Source organism: Anolis sagrei, chromosome 1 (assembly GCF_037176765.1).
Source record: "Anolis sagrei isolate rAnoSag1 chromosome 1, rAnoSag1.mat, whole genome shotgun sequence".
Classification (NCBI taxonomy): Eukaryota; Metazoa; Chordata; class Lepidosauria; order Squamata; family Dactyloidae; genus Anolis; species Anolis sagrei.
In genome coordinates, this window is record NC_090021.1 from 94,153,792 (window position 1) to 94,174,790 (window position 20,999).

The 20,999-nt window shown below is 37.6% G+C and overlaps 1 long non-coding RNA gene across 2 annotated transcripts in view; it reads left to right on the forward strand.

Annotated features, from left to right (window-relative positions):
* Positions 1–20,999, forward strand: part of LOC137096906 (uncharacterized) — a 39,357-nt gene that overhangs the window by 8,810 nt on the left and 9,548 nt on the right. For both annotated transcript variants that reach the window (XR_010909789.1, XR_010909788.1), the window contains exon 2: positions 18,765–18,816. This is a non-coding gene — a long non-coding RNA (uncharacterized lncRNA). The remainder of the gene's footprint in view (positions 1–18,764; positions 18,817–20,999) is intronic.

The following is a 20,999-nucleotide window of genomic DNA, read 5'->3' on the forward strand; positions in this document are numbered from 1 at the left end:
TGGTTTGTGACAAAATAGATGGTTATGTTTTGTGCAAGTGTTGCCTATCATTCTAGTGAATACTACCAGCACAAGAAGAAAATTATATGTTCTATATACAGGAGGGAAAGATCTAATAACTGCAAACTAAGAACTGCTAAAAATAACCAAAACCTACTATGTCCTAAAATATTTTTTCACAAAAGTTGTCCTATTTCTTCTAAGGCTGATACTTTCATAAAATGTTATCCTATCTCTTATAAAGCTGATACTTTATATAACATGAAGCCTTCTGACTGAAGTGTGAAGTGGCGGGCCAGATCCAAACAGGAATACTGGATCTGGGTGGAAAACGTTTCCTGAATGTGCCATAGCTGGAAAATATTGCTCAAATATTATATCTGAGAGACATAACCCCATTCAGAGGAACAGCAATGAAAATGAGAATTCGGTGGCTAAGAATCAGAGGGGAATAACTAAAATCCCTGTACTATGCCATTACTCGACGACAATGTCCACATTTTACAGCACAGATCAGGTACTCACACATAAGACAAATTATATTGGAGAATGCAGATTTATTTAACATAGTCGAGATCATATATACATCGCATTTCCCTCTACCAATATTTCTAGGTTCCATGTTCTCTGACATACCTGGAGGGAAAAACAGAACAGTTTGAGCCTTTTTAAGAAGCCTGAGCTATTTTAAAAGATCTTTTTTATGGCCACTGAGCAATTTTAAGACTTTATTACAGCTGCTCTTATTTTTACTCTCTGCTTTGACAAGTACTTATTTGTCAGCATTCCTTCAATAACATTGACCATCAAGAAGCGAGGTGAGGATGATGCTTTAATCAATTCTTGCTTCGTTAATTTCCTTTTTGAAAAGAAATCAAATACAGTCATGGCATTAATACCCACCTTTGCTTGGTGATTTAATTTTTGGAAATGCAACCTGGACTTCTGTGTCAATGCAGCATATGGCACAGATCATTGGCTGCGATAAAAAAAGGAGGATTTCTATTTATGGTTTCTTCTTGCCAGGTATATTGAGGTCTGTCACAACTCTTTAGAAAGTGTTGACTTGTGAATTGAATTATGATCATCTGAAATGTTTTAAATCTGGAATTGAATGTCTTTTCCCATTTGCAAAGTATATGCTGGTTCGGTTGATTATGTGACATTTGAGTCTTACATAATCGAGTCTTGGGTTATACATCTTTTTCAGCCCCATTTATTTCTGGATTTAATGTAAAATAAAATAAAGAAATCCAAACATTTATTAATTTACATAGTTGATCTACTCAGATCACATATCGTTGAGATAGCGTATACTTACTGCATAATTAATTTTATGGTTATATAAGACATAAATATGGGGGGAAATTAGACGAGTAGATACGATATTGAAGGATATTTTACGTTCTATGACATTCTTTCTTAAAATAGTGGGTCAATCAGTATCATGCCTTTGCCTAGATACTTAAATGTATTTGTTTGTTTTTAAAATGACTACATCATATTTCCCTTAACTCTCTTACTTTCCGGTTCATCTTGAAGGCGGATATAATTTGCTAAAAGATATAATTTCTACACAGGATAGAATAGGACAGCCAGCATAAAATAGCTATCATATATATATATATATATATATATATATATATATATATATGTTCTATTGCAATTCTTCTAAGTTTATTTGGTCACAGTAAGCCAAAAAAAAGGCCTTTTATTGAAAGGGGTGACTATTTGCTAAGGCTTCCTTCCACCTATAGGTGGCAGCCTGCTTTCACTGTAGAGATGTTGGACTTCTCTCGTTCTCAATGAGCAGAACTTGGAAATCGTACTTGTCTGTCTTGTGCTGCTTATATAGGCACCTTCTTGGAGGGAAGGAAGCAAAGAGGGCTAATCCTTATGAACACAAAATAAGAGGTTTGTGTAGATCAATAATTAACCCCGAGAACAAAACAAATGTTATTTAATTCCTTTGTAAAGATAATTGTAAACTTCTCGTCAGTTATGAATACATCAGAAAATCAAAGAATGAAAAAGGAGTGCAAAGACTATCCCATATGATGGAGGACTAAACTAAACCATTCTGGAGGACGGCCACCCAACCTCTATTTAAAGACCTCATTAGCAAAGCAGTCCACACACTACCTTTTTAAAGATATTGGGAGATTTTTGCACTTAAACGTGAACTATTGCATGGCATAAAGGAATTTTTGTAGTTTCGTGATAATATCTTTTTATTCATCCTGTAATGTCCCCAAAATACTATTTAATGCTCAATTGAATGCTACTGTGCAAGGATGGCCCTTGGTCCACAAATGTGGAAGTGGTCCTTCCACATTTGTGGTTTTGACTTTTGCAGATTTGATTGTTCATGGATTTTGTTAAAATGTTCCTTCTAGAACAGTGGTGCCCAACTTTTGGTCCTCCAGGTGTTTTGGACTTTGGCTCTCACAATTCCTAACAGCTGGCAAGTTAGCTGGGATTTCTGGGAGTTGAAGTCCAAAACAACTGGAGGAACCATTGTTCTAAAATATCCAGGTCCTCCAGTGGGACTCTGAGGTAAACCTCCTTGGGTCATGCTGGAGGACCTCGAGACTTCCAGAGAGAAGATTTCTCTGGGAATCTCTGCGTCCGCCAATGCAATTCTGTGCTTAATTTCCAGAGGAAGTTTCCCATAGAATCATTCCGGAAGACCAGAATTTTAAAGAAGTAGCATTTTTTATATTCACGTATTTTCACTTTTATCGGTGTACTGTGACCCTAACCCCAGCAAATGTGGAGGACTGGCTGTAGTTTCAAAAGGGGGTGGCGGTGGTACCCCTTTTCTCATTCTAGTCTCTTGTGTGGATGGCTAGCAGTCTTATGGCAGAAGGATGGACTAGTGCAGTGTGTTGGGTATTTGCCCCTAAAGCAGTGGTTCTCAACCTGTGGGCCCCCATGTGTTTTGGCCTACAACTCCCAGAAATCCCAGCCAGTTTACCAGCTGTTAGGATTTCTGGGAGCTGAAGGCCCTTCAGGGAGATTGGTGGTAGGATACAAAAATAAAGTTGTTATTATTATTTGAAACACAACAAGATGAGTTCACAGCAGACTAGATCACTTGCTGGCTGTTGTATTGGATCGCATGTGATCCATATTATTATTATTATTATTATTATTATTATTATTAGGCCAAAACATCTGGGGACCCACAGATTGAGAACCACTGCTCTAAAGGTTCACATCACTGCTTCAGATGTGCACACAGATGTGGGTACATCAGTTCTCTTGGCCACAAGCAACATCTCACTGAATCATAATCTAGTTCCTAAGCTCATCTAGCTCACTTTAAATGGTGGGAGACCTGCGACCTGCCTTCTATCACGTACATAACGTAATATATGAAGTAAGTCTTCTACATGGAGAGGCACATAATCTTGAAGACCTGACGTGTGCTTTGTTTTTTTTTTTATGGAGAGAGCCTGTATGAAAGCAGGTATTCATAGATACCTCATACAGAATATGCATGATGAAAACTAGAGCGGGGGAGTGAGAAATGCAGCTAGGGCTGCGGCATATGACTCTCCTGCTACATTAATCGGAGTACTAGTCCAGTGAGTTTATAAACCACATCATCTGAATATATATACCTATACGCTAGTGCAGGTACCATATCTTCCAATGTTTCACAGATGAAAACCAGGACACGTGGCCAAACAACATTGGGATGCAGTTTAGAAGGCAAATGAGGAAGGATATACAAGCAGTGGGTTGTTGTAGGTTTTTCCGGGCTATATGGCCATGTTCTAGAGGCATTTTCTCCTGACGTTTCGCCTGCGTCTATGGCAAGCATCCTCAGAGGTAGTGATATACAAGCAGTTTGCTTCCTTCCTTACTGGGAAGAGCAAGATTTCACCCCCTTCTTGTGTTCTTGTGTTCAATTAACAGAGTGCAGATTACTTCTATATTTTGAATTCAGTTTGCAGCAGTGGACGCAAGCAGAAGACAACAGGGAAACTAGGACTAGGAGAGAGAATCTGGAGCATTTCAAATGCAGCTGAAAAGTGGGATAACAGAGGATTCATTGGGATTGTCTCAACTAACTGGGATGGTTGGAGAGTATGTGATATTCTTAGGTGCTACTAATATTATGTATTACATTGTGTGCTATGTGCTGCATGAACCACAGAAGATGTAATGCACAGACGGTTGGGAACAGTAATGCAGATAGGAAAAGGATTTACAAAAAGAGCAGGATCTGATAAACAAAATTTAGGAAGGATAAAATAATAGTATTCATGAGAGACTGCCAAAGAATTGGGCAAAGCATAGTGTTTTGGCAAAATCTCAGTAGAAAAAGTAGGCTAAGAATTTTAAAAATTGAAGGAAGATGTAGACTTTAAAAATGGTGATAGGCTAAGCCATTTTATGGTAAGAGAGAAACATGGGAGAAGGCCATGGAGGAAAATAAATGAAATAAAAAGACATATCCGTGTGGAACAGAGAGAGTTAGAGAAAAAGAGAAGGATTCTGCAATAGTGGAAGAAGGAAAGAAAGGCAAAAAAGAGCTGCTTCCCGAAAGGAAAATAATTTTGAAGGGTGTGCATAAAATGACAAGGACTCAGTGTAAAGGTTTAAAATGAGGAGAAGTAACAATAAATGACATAATATTAAAACTATTTCCTCAGCAGTATTCTAAATTACCATAGTAGTATTCTGTTTACATGGCAAGTATACAGTGGATCCTTGGTATCCACTGGGATTTGGTTCCAAAACCCTGATGAATCCCAAAATTTATGGAAACTCAAGACCCTTTTTATACAGTGGTATAGTAAAATGGCGTCCTTTACATAACAAAGCAAAATCAAGGTTTGCTTTGTGGAATATTTTTAAGTGTGGATGGCTAAGTCCATGGATATGGAATTGATTGATTAGGAGGACCAACTGAATACTAAAGCTACAATATGTTTACCCTTAAAAGTACCGATAGGAAGTACTGTCAAAGCACATTTGAATTTGTCCCTACCAACACATGTATGTTATCTGACAAATTATGTATTTGCAATAAATCAATTATGCACGAAGCAGTTCAGAATCCCATTTTCATATTCCTAGCACACCAGAACCTCATTTGTTGAATGAACTTGCCATGTCGATGAGCTGGTATTACTCTAGAAAGTTCTTATGTACAGGTTTGAAGATATGTCCTTATGTACAAGTTTGTTGGGATATTTATTTGTTAATGTAAAAGCAAGCAATTGACAAAAGGGAAGCAAGGAATATTATTTTAAAACCAGTTTATGTATATATGTTTGTAATTTAGTTACATGTAATTAGATTAGAGATGTATGTTGTGTAGTTTGTTATGTAATTGTGTATATCTATGTTTATTTATGTGTAAGTCATGTTGTTTTTCCTTATTTGTGTTTTTGTTGTTAATTTTCTAAAATTAAAAATATTGGGTAGGGAGGAAGAAATAAGAAGTCCCATCACAGATACATGCGTTGCGGAGAAAGCCGGGATAGAAATAGCCAAACCAAATAATAAAGTAATGGTAAAATATCCTGTTCGGGGACACTAACACGCAATTACAAGGTGGAGATAGAGGAGTTCTCATGCATTCCTGTAGCTTTCCTGGAACATCATATGAGGTCTTCATCGGCATTTCTGTTTGGAGTGTTGATAGAGATGGAATCAACAGAGCCAACAAAAGAGAAAATCTTTGAGAGTTCTTCTATTTAGCCCATACTCTTAAAACTGTGTTGAAGCCACAGATACCTTTGTGGGGGGGGGGGGGGGGGGAGGGGAATAAAACTTAAAAGTAATAATTTAAATGAATATGTTGTGTCCCTTCTTGTTATTTCATGGGTTTATCGGTGGACAGAGGGAAAGGAAAACAGTTTCCTCATATAACTTAAGTAATATGAATGGCAGAGCTTTCTTTTCTTCTTTCTTCTTTAAAAGCAAGATGCACAATTAATTATTTCTTTCTTATTTAATTACTAGAATCTTTTTTATTATTAATTTGCACAGACCACTAAACAACTGAAATAAACCAGCCAAGAGATCTAGGTCCATAATCTGGTGGATGCAATTCACATGAATTAACCCTTGCCTTGTACTACTTGACACCACTTTTCATGGCATTGTTATACAAAAGAGACATTGTTGTCAGTAGAAGCCTGGTTTACTTTATAAAATGTAAACGTACCCTTTGAAACACCTTATTGTTTGCAAAACACAATTTGCCATGTATAGAGCAATGCTCTGAGGAATCCAAGCCTCTTGACTTGTTTTGTTGGGTTGCCATCCTAGCCCCGCTTGAGAAATAATCAGTGGTGATTATGATGGCAATTTTTGTGTGTGTCAGGAGCAACTTGAGAAACTGCAAGTCACTTCTGGTGTGGAAGAATTGGCCATCTGCAAGGATGTTGCCCAGGGGACGCCTGGATATTTTACCATCCTGTGGGTGGCTTCTGTCATGGCCCCACACGGGAAGCTGAAACTGACAGACGGGAGCTCAACCCGCTCCCTGGATTCAAACCTTTCAGTCAGCAGTCCTGCCGGCACAAGGGTTTAACCCATTGCACCACCGGGGGCTCCATGGTGGCGATAATGATGAAGCTAATAATGACCATGACATACAGGTTACATTTTGAATTATGGTAATATATCATATTTTTGCAACATTGCAATTTAATATCATGAAGCAGGCCTTAATTTATAAAACTGCTTGAGATTTGTGTGTATTTTCTACTAGATCTAGTTAAAATCTTATTGAGTCCTGAAAATCATTTGTTCAGTTTCTTGCATTTTTTTTCTTCTTCTTATATCTGCTCAGCCTAAATATCTTGAAGTTTGTATGTTTTCAACAACTGACTCAGACTTGATATTGACTGGATGAAGCAATAAATTCAAGCTATTTGTAAGGAAGATGCAGTCGACGGATTGGTCTTTTGCTAAAGATTAACTTTGCTTTTCATTCCTTGATTTAGTTTCCTGTTTATTCAGAGGTAAAGAAAACATTTCTAATTCTCCAAGACTGATCTCTTAACTCTCCTTATCTGGGGTTGTACTCCTGTTCTGTGAATGTATAGCGAGAACAGTACAACTAACACCAGAAGTAACACACCACCATTAATTTCCCCTGTAAGGTAAATACAGAGGAATCTTGCTTTTAATATGTAGATCTATCTATCTGTCTGTCTGTCTGTCTGTCTGTCTGTTTTTCTATTTATGTCTGCCATCTATCTATCTATCTATCTATCTATATCTATCTATCTATCTATCTATCTGGTATCTACATCTATCTTTCTGTTTATTTATCTCTGTCTATTATCTATCTATCTATCATTTTTCTGTCAGTCTGTCATCTTATCTGTCCTATACAGTGTAACTACACTTCTTACTTGAAGACGTATCCCTAACATAGGAAGCTAGCCGTCTTATGGTGATTTTAACCATTGGTCAGTGTAGCAAAGCAATGTCAACACCGGAAGGGTCATAAATTTCCATGGTTTCAGATAAGAATTTTTATAGCTCTTCCTGGAGATGCAGGGATTGAACCTTGGACCTTGTGCAAAGCAAGCCCTCTTCAACTGAGCCGCAGTTGTGATACCATCACAATGTGAGATGGTGTTACATGGAAGCAGCGTGATGTAGAATCCCATTGACATTATGTAAAAGAAGCGCAGCGATGGTCTTTTACATAACCAAAATGGCTACGTGTCTCCTCTGAGCTATAGAATTTGTGAAATCCATGGCTCTCTGATGTAACTGGCAAGGATTTTGATATGAAACATCCAGATAAATATTTATGTATTTGAGATATTTATCAATATCAAAAATTGATATTTCTCCCTATTTTTGTGACTCGTGGAACCAATATAATTTCGGGTAATTGTTTTGTTATTGTTAATACAATGAATGTAGAAAATTCATGCTGAACGAATAATACACGGCCGGTACATTGAGCAAGCAGAATCCTGGAAAAGTTACTATATTATATCCTGGAAAAGTTACTATAGTATATTATAGCAGGCTAGTTAGAGGACTTTTATAGAAAGATAGTTTGATTTTTTTGGACATATATAAATATTGTGATCTTTAGCAATGAATGTTACAAGATACTTTTAGTAGCGATGAGTTCTGTAGCCGCTGCCGACTAAACGTATATATACAAAGTTATATGCCTCTATCCACATTTTCAGCTCATTGCCTTCTAGCTGGTGTTTATTTGTTATTTGGAATGATGTTACATTGCAATATTTATTAAAATATATGATTTGTCAACAAAACAACTAATAGCATAATCCGTGAGTCCCATTTTACTTTTGAGAAAAGTGGGATAGAAATTATGACAATGATAGTCGATGTCCACTTACAGATAAGTTGCATTGAGTCTAATGGGACGTACTCTCAGAAATGTGGATCTAGGATTATAGTTAGAAAGAATATCTGAAAATATTCTAATACTTTGTGGGGACTTTATAAAGATAGTAGCTTCTCCTCAATATATAAAATGATGTTTTCTCTTAGGAAATACATTGAATTGGATTGATGAAGTGTTCCTTGACTATCACCACTGCACAGGCTTTAGTTGTGATTGCAACTAGATGAAAAATCCATATTTTAAAGGTGTGATTAATGAGAATCTGTTGCTCCCGCCAACTAAGAGATTCATGTTTTTCATCTTAATTTAAGGACTTCTTTTACAATAATAAATACTGTGTGTATATATTATTGTATGCTATATTTTGCATTCCCGGGGTCGCTTGGATGACATGGAGCTATACGCAGAACCATGCATATATTATATTTAATCTCAGGAGAAGCAAACATCTAGAAATTCTGATTACAGGAGAAACAGTGATACAGCCAATAAAGAAAAGTCAGGTATCATCCAAATCTATTAGATATAATGACAGGCCAACTGTAATATTAAACAGAACATTGTTTACATTTTCTAATAATGAAAATTTACAGGCAGAATAATGGAAGTAGATGTATGCAATATGTTTGCAATATGTGCCAAAATAAACCAAAGAGTCAAATTGGTTTAATTTGTTGTTTTAAGGGTGTTTAGTTCGTTATGTCTAAGAAATAATGACAACTAAGAATAAAGTTTTGATTTTTAAAAAACACGTTAAAATAATAAACATACTGTCTTTGCAACTTGTAACATTTTAGCCAGTAAAAAAAGGGGAATAATTTTTTAAAAAATTACTATTGATTTTATATGTTTAAGTGCTCTTAAGTCTGCCCAAGCTGCATCACACGTCACCAGATAAATATAGAAAAATCGCCTCCTTGCCCACTAGAAAGTTGAACCAAGGACAAGGCTACATACATATTGTGTAATTTAAGGTTGCCAGATGTCTATTACTTTAGAGGACTTTTCTTAATTTAAAGGATAGTTTCTTATCCCAGAACTGTACGGCTTTGGACATGTAAAGATACTCCACACTCCCAAATTTTGGAATCTCTGATTGATTCAACTTTGCATTGCAGGCATTTTGACTTGGCAATTTGATGTGCTTTTCTGCTTTCAAACTGGCACCTTAATTGCAACAATTACTTTGAAACACGCACATACACATATGAAGCAAATGTTTTTGTTTATACTCAGTAAAACCAATCAATCAATGCTTTTTTCCTTCTTTAAACCAACTCCATATTCTCAGCTCCTACAGCAATTGCTTGCTTGCTTCCAGCAGCACTTATGTAATGCTTTCCTGCCCTTATTTCCCTCCAAATTTCCTTCTGGTGTTTGACGTTGTTTTCTTTAATCTGTCTGATTTTTCCCCCTCATATATATATATATATATAATTATATATATATATATATAATTCCCTCTCTCATATATATATATATATATATATATATATATATATATAATTATTTATATATATATATAAAATTTTCTTCAAAATCTGAGAATCTCTTTCAGGTCCACAGATTCACAAGGCATCAACATCTCAATAGCCTTCTTCTTAAGAGTTCCCTTTTCGGAAATGTTCAGATTGCCTTTCAGCACAAGACAGCCAAGTATATTTTATATTGATGAGCAGTGATTGATGTTAGTAAATATAGTTTAAATCTTATTATCAATCCCAAACAAGGCACTTTCACTGAGGAAATTAAACTTACCTAAGTGTTGACTTACAAGCTTCCTATTGATTTAAATGGGGCTACTTTTTATCATGGGAATACCAAAAATGGGGCCCTTGATTGCATTTAAACTGCAAGCTTTAATGCTGCATGGAAAACACAATGTATTACAGTCGTTCCCATTTGACATTGGAGTGGCTGTCCATGTTCAAAATCCCAGCTGTGTAAAGAACATAACTTGATTTTTTGGAATTTAGTCATCATTATTCGGATAGTCTTTCCATCTTCAAAATATTCCAAAGGATTTCACAATGTCCTCCAATGTTATTTGTAAAATCTTTTTGCAAAGATGTATTTTTCTGTGAAGCACAATAAACAAATATGTACCAAAGCAACATAATTTATTGTCTCCTATTGATTTTTTTAAATTGCAAACATTTTAAATGTGAGCTCACTTTCTTCAGTATTTTTGCACTTAATAATAAGTATAGTTATCTAGCATAATAGAACAAAGTTAACCCTTCAAGGGTTTGTGATTTACATATTAGCTAATGCAATTTTTATTTCTCTCATGGACATGTCAAGTCAAGAAAAAGAGTCTTACTTCTAATATTTTTTCCAGTACTTTCTTTTAATTGATGTATGTAAGAGATCAATTTAGTCCTTGTACTTTTTATTTATGCTTTTCAGCACATGTATACACTACTGGTTGTTTTTAACAAAATATATTTTTAGGGTATTAGGCAGTTGTTAAGTTTAAATATGCATAAATTTAAATAAATAATAAGTATAAATAAACTACCATTGCTAAGAGATTTAGTAGTTCTATGACGAATCAAATTTAGATAATTTATTTTTATATCCATGACCGTTGGGCTATACTGTCAGTGGGCTTTGAGGATTTTTTTTTTTCGGTGTCAGGAGTGACTTGAGAAACTGTAAGTTGCTTCTGGTGTGAGAGAAATGACCGTCTGCAAGGATGTTGCCCAGGGACACCCAGATGTTTTACGTTCCTATGGGAAGCTTATCTCATGTCCCCACATGGTGAGCTGGAGCTGACAGATGGGAGCTCATCCTGCTTCCTGGATTCGAACTGCCAACCTTTCAGTCAGCAGTCCTGCTGGCACAAGGGTTTAACCCTTTGTGCCATCGGGGACACTGAGGAAAATAATATATAAATAATAATCATAACGAGTATTCTGGGTTCAAATCAAATCCTATTTTTTCTGGGTCCAATTTACAAAACTATGGAGACATTCGAAAATTGCTCCGACTTGATAATGCCAATTCTCTTGGGGATTCTAAAAGTAGAGCTGCAGCGTCAATCGACGAGGCAACATTCATTGGTTGGAAACTTTTAGGGAGATTAAAAGGTGCCCTTGATTAATCAGGCAATGCAATTTATAATAAAAGGTTGCCTAAAAAATTAAATACCTGATTTAAAAAAAAAACTGCAGATAGCAGGCTTGTATTATAAGAGGACTCTGCCTGTCTCTTTTGCTTAGTTACCTCCTATCTCGTTCAAGTAAGTGCTGTCTACTTTTCTCCCGTTCAAAACTAATGTTGAATTTCCATGCAAATCTATTCCCATTTTACTGATTGTCAAAATTAACATGAGCAATATACTAAGATTTCATGTATTGAGTGGTAATTGTGGAAATTATCCATGTTCTTACAGCATTTAGTCTGCAAATGCATCAGGATTATTTTCACATTAAATTCACCCTAGGAAATGTAGTACCGGTATCTTCAAGCTGTAGCAAACTAACCCTTTGTTCCTCTACATTTTGGAACCATTAGGACCAATATGTAGTTTCCATAGTCTTTGTTTGGTCACATTGATACAAATTGGAAGTGCGTAAAGTGCATAAGCCGCCCTGAGTCCCCCCCGGGGTGAGAAGGGCGGGGTATAAGTAAATGAAATAATAATAATAACTAAACTAAACTGACTTAGGATGTGATTTGATTACCTATTAGCCAAGATGGTCGGCCGAATTAATGTCGTTAGGACTTTAACGACTGCTACTGCCTACAAAAGTCTAGCAGAAGCCACACTGCATACTACATTCTCATGAACCAGCTTTCCTAATACATGATGATCCCTGCCAATGTCTGGACTATTTAGTCATTTAATGGAATTTGTTTCGCGAGAAAATATTTAGTTCAGTTGAACTTTGTGGTTTTTAAAAGGGGAGACAGGGAGAAAAAAGGCAGGACTTGCCTGTGTGAAAAATCACCTGGCTATTCCGGCAAGTGCCTTTGCAGGAGATTATAGCTTGTTTGTTATGTTTCTTGCAACATATATGCATGTATTTTGTATCTTAACTGATAGAGCTGTGTTTCTCAATCTGGGGGTTGGGACCCCTGTGGGGAGTCATGAGGGGATTTCAGAGGGGGTCGCCAAAGACCTTTAGAAACAACAGTATTTTCTGTTGGGGTTCTGTGTGGGAAGTTTGGCCCAATTCTATCATCGGTGGGGTTCAGAATGCTCTTTGATTGTAGGCAAACTATAAATCCCAGCAACCACAACTCCCAAATGTCAAGGTCTATTTTCCCCAAACTCCACCAGTGTTCACATTTGGACATATTAAGTATTTGAGCCAAGTTTGGCCCAGATCCATCATTGTTTGAGTCCACAGTGCTTTCTGGATATAGGTGAACTACAACTCGAAAACTCAAACCCTTCCAATATTTTCTGTTCACCATGGGAGTTTTTTATGCCAAGTTTGGTTCAATTCCATTGTTGGTGGATTTCAGAATGTTCTTTTTGTTGTAGTTTAACTATAAATGACAGCAACCTCCGGGGTGAGAAGGGCGGGGTAGAAGTAACTGAAATAAATAAATAAACTACAGCTCCCGAATGACAATATCAATTCCCCTCCCAGCCCCAGCAGTATTCAAATGTGGGTATATTCGGTATTTGTGCCAAATTTGGCCCAGTGAATGAAAATGCATCCTGCTGCATATCAGATATTTACATTATGATTCATAACAGTAGCAAAATGACAGTCATGAAGTAGCAACGAAAATAATTTTATGGTTGGGGGTCACCACAACATGAGGAACTGTATCAAAGGGTTGCAGCATTAGGAAGGTTGAGAAACACTGTGAAAGAGTATTGAGTGATCCTTTCCCCTTTTCCTCTTTTTTATTTTAATTGGCAAAACACTAGAAATCAGTCCACATACATCTCTTTCAAAGATTCTACCTGGAACATAAAGATTCATGAGAAGCTGATTCTGTAGAAGGTCCCATCTATGAAATGTATGGCCTCTCAACTATTACATCAGATAGTAAGTAATTTTCATAGTGTTTTATCCTGCAAATAATTCCACAGTGGAAAGTTTGCAACCCAGGTTCTAGGCTTGGAATCCAGATGGGGTGAAAAGGAATTGAATGCAGGTAAGGCGTGTTGTGCCCTAACTTGTATTTTTAGGGGGAAAATAAGTAAAAGAACAAAACAAATATTTTCACAGTGTCCTCAGTTTATCCCCATTTTGCGTTAAAAAGATAGTTTGTCAAATGGCAATCTTAATTCCACAATTCTAGCCTGAGACATTGTTATCCTTTCCATAAGAACTTGATGGTTCATCTTAAGCTCTACCTCTCCATTTGAGAATTACTGCTCCCAGTCATGGGTATGGCAGTTTAGACAATTCGGATATTACTCCCTTATTATTATTGTGAGAATAATTGGGTGCGTAAATTCTTCTCACTGAGGAGGAAGAAGTTAGGCATGTTTTTATAATAATGACCTTCATTTGTTGAAAGCTCCTTCCATTTTGATTTGCGGCAGTTTTGACTCTCCACAGCTTCTGCACCGTCTTCTTAGAATGGGAACCATCATAAATTCTGCTGCAACAAAACAAGATGTTACATTATCATTGAGCTACTTTTGGTTCACTAACAAATATGCATGCATTAGATAAAGATGACACTTCAAACCACCAATAAATTACCAAATGCTGCCAAAACCAAAGAACTGTTTAATATTTGCCTCCCTCCCTTCTTTTCTTTTTCAGAGAGAGCAGTTTGGGTGACATAAATTAATACTTTTTAATTGGCTGCGTAATATAGGGGGAAATGTGGCTACAAATATGTTAGCTATCTTCCTTAAATCTTGATGACAAAACTCCATTTAGTCAGGATTTAGTGTGGAAAACAACATAAACTAAACTTTGATATGGAAGCAGGGGAATTACAGACAAAAATCAATCAGGGACAGCTAACACCTCCCAACATAGGATTCCCCCAGGCAGCAAATAGCCAGGCAGCGAAGCTGCAAGACCATTCAGTGCTAATCAAGGTGGCCAATTGCAACATTCACACTTGCCTCAGGCAAACAAGAGTTATTTCTCCCACCCTGGACATTCCACAGATACATAAACCTCACTTGCCTAGTTTCCAACAGACCCCTCAACCTCTGAGGATTCCTGCCGTAGATGTGGGTGAAACGTCAGGAGAGAATGCTTATGAAACATGGCCATACAGCCCGGAAAACTCACAGCAACCCTCCTGAATATTGTTTATAATGTGCTGTGTTAAGGTCATAAGAACAAAATCTTTGCATTCTATCCTCTTCAATTGGAGAGGAAGAAGGTTTTTTTTTTTTTATCTCACTCTTTTTCAACCCAAAGACAGACAAGACACTATATTGCTAGATCTCCTGCTGCCTGAGAAATATAGAAAAAGGAGCTGAACCACCAAGGTCCAGTAATAGGAATACAATGAAACAATAAATTAAAAATGGCCAAACACACATACGGACCATATATAATAGAACAAGCCTAGAAACTCCAGCAGTGGCATGATTAGGCAGCCAGCCATTAAAAGCTTGCAAAAGAAATGGGATTTGTCTTCTGCCTAAAAGAGTGAAGAAGAAAAGGCCTTCTACGAATCCAGAGGGAACGGGCTTTTTATTCCGACAAGCCTTTGACGTTTAAACTGGGTTATGGTTGAAAGGGGCTGTTGTTTCTTTTTTATTGTTGTGCTTTTTAAATCAGGCTTCAAACCTTCTTTGTGTGTGTTGTTTTGTTTTAAATGTATTTGCTTTTGTTTGAATTTTCCTCTTCTTAGATGGCTGTTTTGAGGGACAGGGGAGGCAGGAAGGTGGGATATATGTTTCATAAGTAAACTTAAGTAGCAATGGCTTTAATCACTTGCATAACTTGCATTAGCAAATGCCGGAACTATTTTTAAACACTCAACTTTCTATAGGCATCGCCGGAATAATCCTTCCACTGAGCCAAGGGTTCAGATGAGATCAAAAATGGTGGTGTTCGGAGGTTGCAATTCATATAGGAACCTTTCTCAGCTCTTCCACTTCTTCATCCAAATGCTCAGTTTGATCAATGCTTAAGTTTCTGCCACCTTGATAGAATTGTTTGTACAATTTCCAATTATCTAGGAAAACTCAGATGAAAAAGCAATGCAGAAAGCACCTTGGTTGAGTGGTTTGGGCTGAGTGACTAATTCTTACAGGGCACAGTTGACCCCTTTTAGCTGGCAGATCTGACCACAACAGCTCAAGCGAAGGGAGTGAATTGGAAAGAAGGTTAAAAGGAAAGGCAGGCCGGGGGAATCGGAGTCTCTTGTGAACAGAAGAGCCTCCACAAGGACATTACTCCCTTGCAAAATCTGGTGCACATGTTAAAGTTCCCCCCAGGCAGCACGCGCATGACTTGTATTTATTTGTCAGATAACCTAAGCTGACAGTAACCTTCACAGCAATAGGTGGACAATATTTACAATAGGATGACTTTTTATTATTAGGTATTAAACAATGTCTCCTTAATGTACTGGGGGACAGGCAGGCTTTTCTTGATCACCAGGCAAGCATGTCATCTTGCTCCAACAATTTTTTTTCATGTTCAATGCAGTCATTGTGGACCGGGCAAATAGAAATAAATAAATGCGACTCCCTCCATTTCCGCTTTTTGTTTCCCTTTATCACTCTTACCGTGTCCCAAGGCAGTGAGGCAGTATAGAAGAGCCTCGCTTTGTGTTAGGCTTTCGCTTCCTCTGAGGTCGTGTGTGTATGTATGCATGAGCCTGAGTGTGCATGCATGCATGTATTATTTCTGGCTTGACGTTATTAGCCACAGAGGTTGAAATGTTTGTGTTTCCATTGGTGTGTGTATGAGAGAGAGACAGTTTGTTCTACTTTGCTCTTTTTGCCCAAAGTAAAAAATTATTGTTTTGCCTTTTGGCCCGTGACTCAAGAGTAAACAGTTTTCTTGGCAGCTGAAGAGGAGACCGCAGAAGCTCCTCTGAGCCGGGTGAGTGGGTGCACCTGCCGCGTGGCCTTGAATAGGAGAGGATTCTCCCACACTGGGGCAGGAAGCCCTCCATGGCGTAAGCCATCCTGCATTCACAAAGGCCGCCTCTGTTCACAGGTTCTTTGGGAGCCGGCAACAGGGGCCAATGAGATATTCTGAAAGGACCTCTTGCCACAGCAATGAATTCGGCATCGCGAGGAACAAGCACAGGACTTTAACTACGTGGCATTGGCAGGGGAGATGGCTTTGTACCAAAAAGAGAGGCAGTGCCAGGTTCAGGAAGGCTTTCCACAAGGACATCTTCCTTACAGCTCTTTGAAATAGTTCCTGAATTTCAACAAGCCAACTTACAACTTTTTATCAAGCCATAAACACCCGCAGAACCCCTGAGAGGGACTGCATGCCATTTTGACAAGATACCAGATACCTGATTGCATTTTGTGATATGCTTTGAGTAAGAACCTCCCTTTGACTGCAGTGGAAACGTGATGTTTTGTGAAGATGATCAAGTTCACATTATGTACCAAACCAGTATCTTCAGACTTAAGCCAATCACCAGTTTGGCTCCATTTTCTCCAGGAAATGACCAGCACCATACAACAGGTTTGTGTGCTCCTCCAACATGTATGTTGAATCCTTTCCCAGGAGAAAGATAGCATATAAATTATGAACAAGCAAACAAATACATAGAATCATAGAGTTGGAAGAAACCACAAAGGCAATCTGGTCAAGCCCCCTGCCATACCATCTCAGCACATCAATAATGGAAATGGGGATTGCCTCTTTTCAGAGGGGAAAAGAGTCTTTTAATTTCCCTGTGGACAATTATTGCAATTAAATTGTTTTGTCCCCCCCCCCCATTTTCTCTTCATATAACTGATGAAACCAAGGCCAAATGTTCTATGTTGGCCATGTAGTCTGTGCCATCTGCCAAACGAATAATAGTAATATAGTATTATAGTATAATAGTAATAATAATAGACATCATAAGTGCTCATGTTTCTTTGAGGCCAAGTTGGTGAGCATGTTTCCTACATTGATATGAGCAAAACCATAGTTACACAAATCTCAGGGCTTTCAATGCAAAAGCAAATGTTTCCTCTTCTTCATGAAATACTGAGGGACATATAAGTGGACCCCAAGAAAACTGGGATCAATTTTTCTGCCTTTCTTTTTTGGTGAAATTTTATTTTCTTGAATAAATATTAAATATTTCTTGCACTTCCTTTTCATTCTGTCTTCTTGGACTTTCAGTAATTTTATTTTATTTTCCTAGTAGCTACAGAGTTAAGTTACTTGTTGCAACTAGATACATAATTGTAATTAGCTCAGGAATTTGAAACACGAGGATTCGATCTGTTCCAAGCTTCTTCTTCTTCTTTTAAATTCCAGCTGGAGGCTACCAATTTTGATATTGAGGAAAATTCTAAAGTAATGTCCAGTCCTAACGCAAACATTTATACCAATCAAGTCTGGATGTGTATAGCATATTTTATGATACCTTTGTTGCTGATCATACCATTATTTCTGACCAAAATATTATTGATAACTGGGAGCATAATTTCAAATGCATGAGCCACAGAACTTCCCTGATGTAAATAAGACCAGGGCTACATCATCTCCATTTCCCCTTTGAATCTAATATTTAACCCTTTAGGAGACCACACTACTGGTACAGTTGCAATGTCTGCTACGCCTCCAAGGCTGTATTCATTAGCTTAGCAGCACCATCCTGTTTTCTAGGGTCAAATCCTGCATTGAAACAGTTCCATAGCTTAGCTTTGGTGAGGCCTGGCCTAGTTCAGAAGGAGCTCAAACATTTCATCATAAAACATCAACAAATTCACTATGCATCCTGATCATATTTCAGAGCTCATTAAACTTTGCTCAGAATAGATGGTGGCATACAAATTAGACATAATCAAGAAAAAGAGCTAGGTTTTATTCCATAATTGCTTTTTATTAGTTTAATCTTGTGCACCGTAGAAAGGGATGGAGGTTTTCAAGAGCAGCTTTAAAATATATCACAAGAAGCATCCAGTTGCAAACGGAAGATCCCGTAGTCTAGAGGCACATCCGGTGAATTTAAAATCTTGGGCTTGAAACTGAAAGCAAGACATTATTATACAAGGATTACCAAATGGTCATTTTTCAAATCATTCTAAAACATACATCTTGCAGGAAAAATAAAGTAAGATAGATATGAGCAAACTGTATAAACTATCTTTTGATCAAAAGGAGTAGTTGTATTCATTGGGATCATTCTACCAACACAAAACAGTAAACAAGATGACTGTCTTTAATGCACTGCATTCCACATTGTTCGGAAAAGACCTCTCCCCCTCCCTTGGACCACTTTACATTGCTGTAATCCATTTCCCTCCATTCTTATTTTCCAGACTGCTGATGGCCTGTGTTCTTGAGACAATCCCTGTCATTCTGCAGTGAACCGTGAGCCATTTGTACCATTTATTCAAAGGCTGTTTTTTCATTCTACTGTTTTTAAATAGAGTTGACTTTTCTCATTTCACCCCATCCTACCTGTTTGCTCACCTTTTTCCCTAGACAATGAAGTAACCCTTACTCATCACTTCCTTCCCCCTTCCAAGTATTTAAGGCAAGCATCGATATGGCTGCAGCAACTTCAAAAATAATGTTGACACAGCTGTTCCAAAGTTGGGAATCTGGTTTGTATCATCATCCCCAATGTAAATACATTAGGGAGTGCACAAATACATCTCTTACTTTGCAAGACATGCGGAATATAGTTTGCAACTTCTATGCTATTTTCCACATTACTCTTATTTTGCTTAATCATGAAAGACAACGTTAAATACTCCTTTGGAGTAGTTATATAAGGTACTGCTCAATGCTATCATATTCTATACCATTGGTTGGTATAAACTATGAGTCCTGACCTCAAATGGGTATCCTGAGCTCAATGTTGGGGGTCACCAAAAATGGCAGTGGTGAAAGGCTTCTGAATACCACCTAGATATTTACATGAATTGTTTGTGAAATATTAACAGTGGACCCTGCTGAAAATGCTTCAGCTGTACTTCATAAAAAGAAAACTCAGCCTGATTAGGAAGCCTTGCAAGTGCTGATTTGTTATCAGCAACTATTTGATTATTAGTCTTATTTTATCTACCTATATACCTGGGGTCATGTAAATAATTTTTGGGCCAAAAGGAGTCACAAGTGAAAAAGTTTAAGAAGCCCTATCCTATACAATACTGTCAACACTTAAAACTCAAAAAATAAGGAGGAATAAAAAGCAACACGGATAAGCTGAGCTCATTTCCATACCTATGACTCTGCAGATGCCATGATACCATGAGCTCAAACTGTCCTATTGCAATGTTGGAATCTCCAGAAAGTGGGATCCTATGGTTCCCTGTGTTGCTGCTGTTTCTTCTAACCTTTTAAGGAGCAAGTGGAAATGGTTTCAAATCCTCATTTTTGGACACACTCAGAATGTTTGGTGTCTTTTAAAGTAAGCCAATGAGTACAATTAGTCACTTGTTCACAGTTATTATTGAGGAAATAGGTCTGTGGTGCATGTTACAAGACCAGCCTGTGGTCCGTGGACCATCCGTGGTCTGCAAGAACTAAAATATGGTCTGCAGTCTCACTGTTACTACACAGTTGCAATGAGAGTGACTGGTCTCGCAAAACCCTTTTATAGGGTTTTGCGAGACCAGTCACTCTCATTGCAACTGTGTTGCAATGGTTAGAAGGTTAGAAGAAACAGCAGCAACAAACCAAAGCTTATTAAATATGGGCGAGCAGATGGTGACTACTGGATGGCATATGTTCTGTATCAGAAACTAGAGCTGATGTGGTCTATCCAATGCAATGTTCTGAATCAACACCCCAAATAACCAAATCAAATCTAAAGTTGACCAAAAACTGATTCGTAACCATTTTGGTACCAATTTTGGAGGGTGGTCCCTGGACAAAGTTATCCCTGTTAAAAAAGGTTGGGGATCACTGACCTAGTGAAACAAAGGGGGAAAAGCTCATATAAGGTGTGAAAGCCTGAAAAAAAAGATAAGGAAGCTAAAGAGGAATTGGGGAAGGGGAACATGTCCTGAATTTTGAAAATGCACTGAGAAAAGAAACGACACCGCTCAACTGTGGTTTAAATGCCTTGAGTTATTCTGGAGTGAATATCCTTCTGGTTATGGTAAGAATGAAGGTTGAATCAACTGAAACAAGGTATGAGTCATGTGAATTCTGAATACGAAAGTGCAAAGACCTGTAGATGAATCACCCCTGAAATGTCATAATTCTCTGGCCTGAATTCCTCCAAAGTTTAAACTGCTTATAGAAAAAAAATACTTTTTTGGCCCTTATGAACATATCAGCACTAGGTACTCCTTGTGCCAAGGCTAGTTATATATTGGGGAAAAGGTATATTCTCTGCTGTTAGCAAGTTCTCACACCAACAATGGATTTCCCTGAGATATATGTGCCTTTGTCATCACTTAAAACTTAAGACTGCATTTCCCTGCTAATGAATGATAGCATTTTTTCTGGTCACATTCTCCAAGTTTTCCCCAATTCTCTTCTTTTCTTTTGTATGTCTTGCTCTCTGGGATTCTGCACACCAATGAGAAGAATCCTGGTTT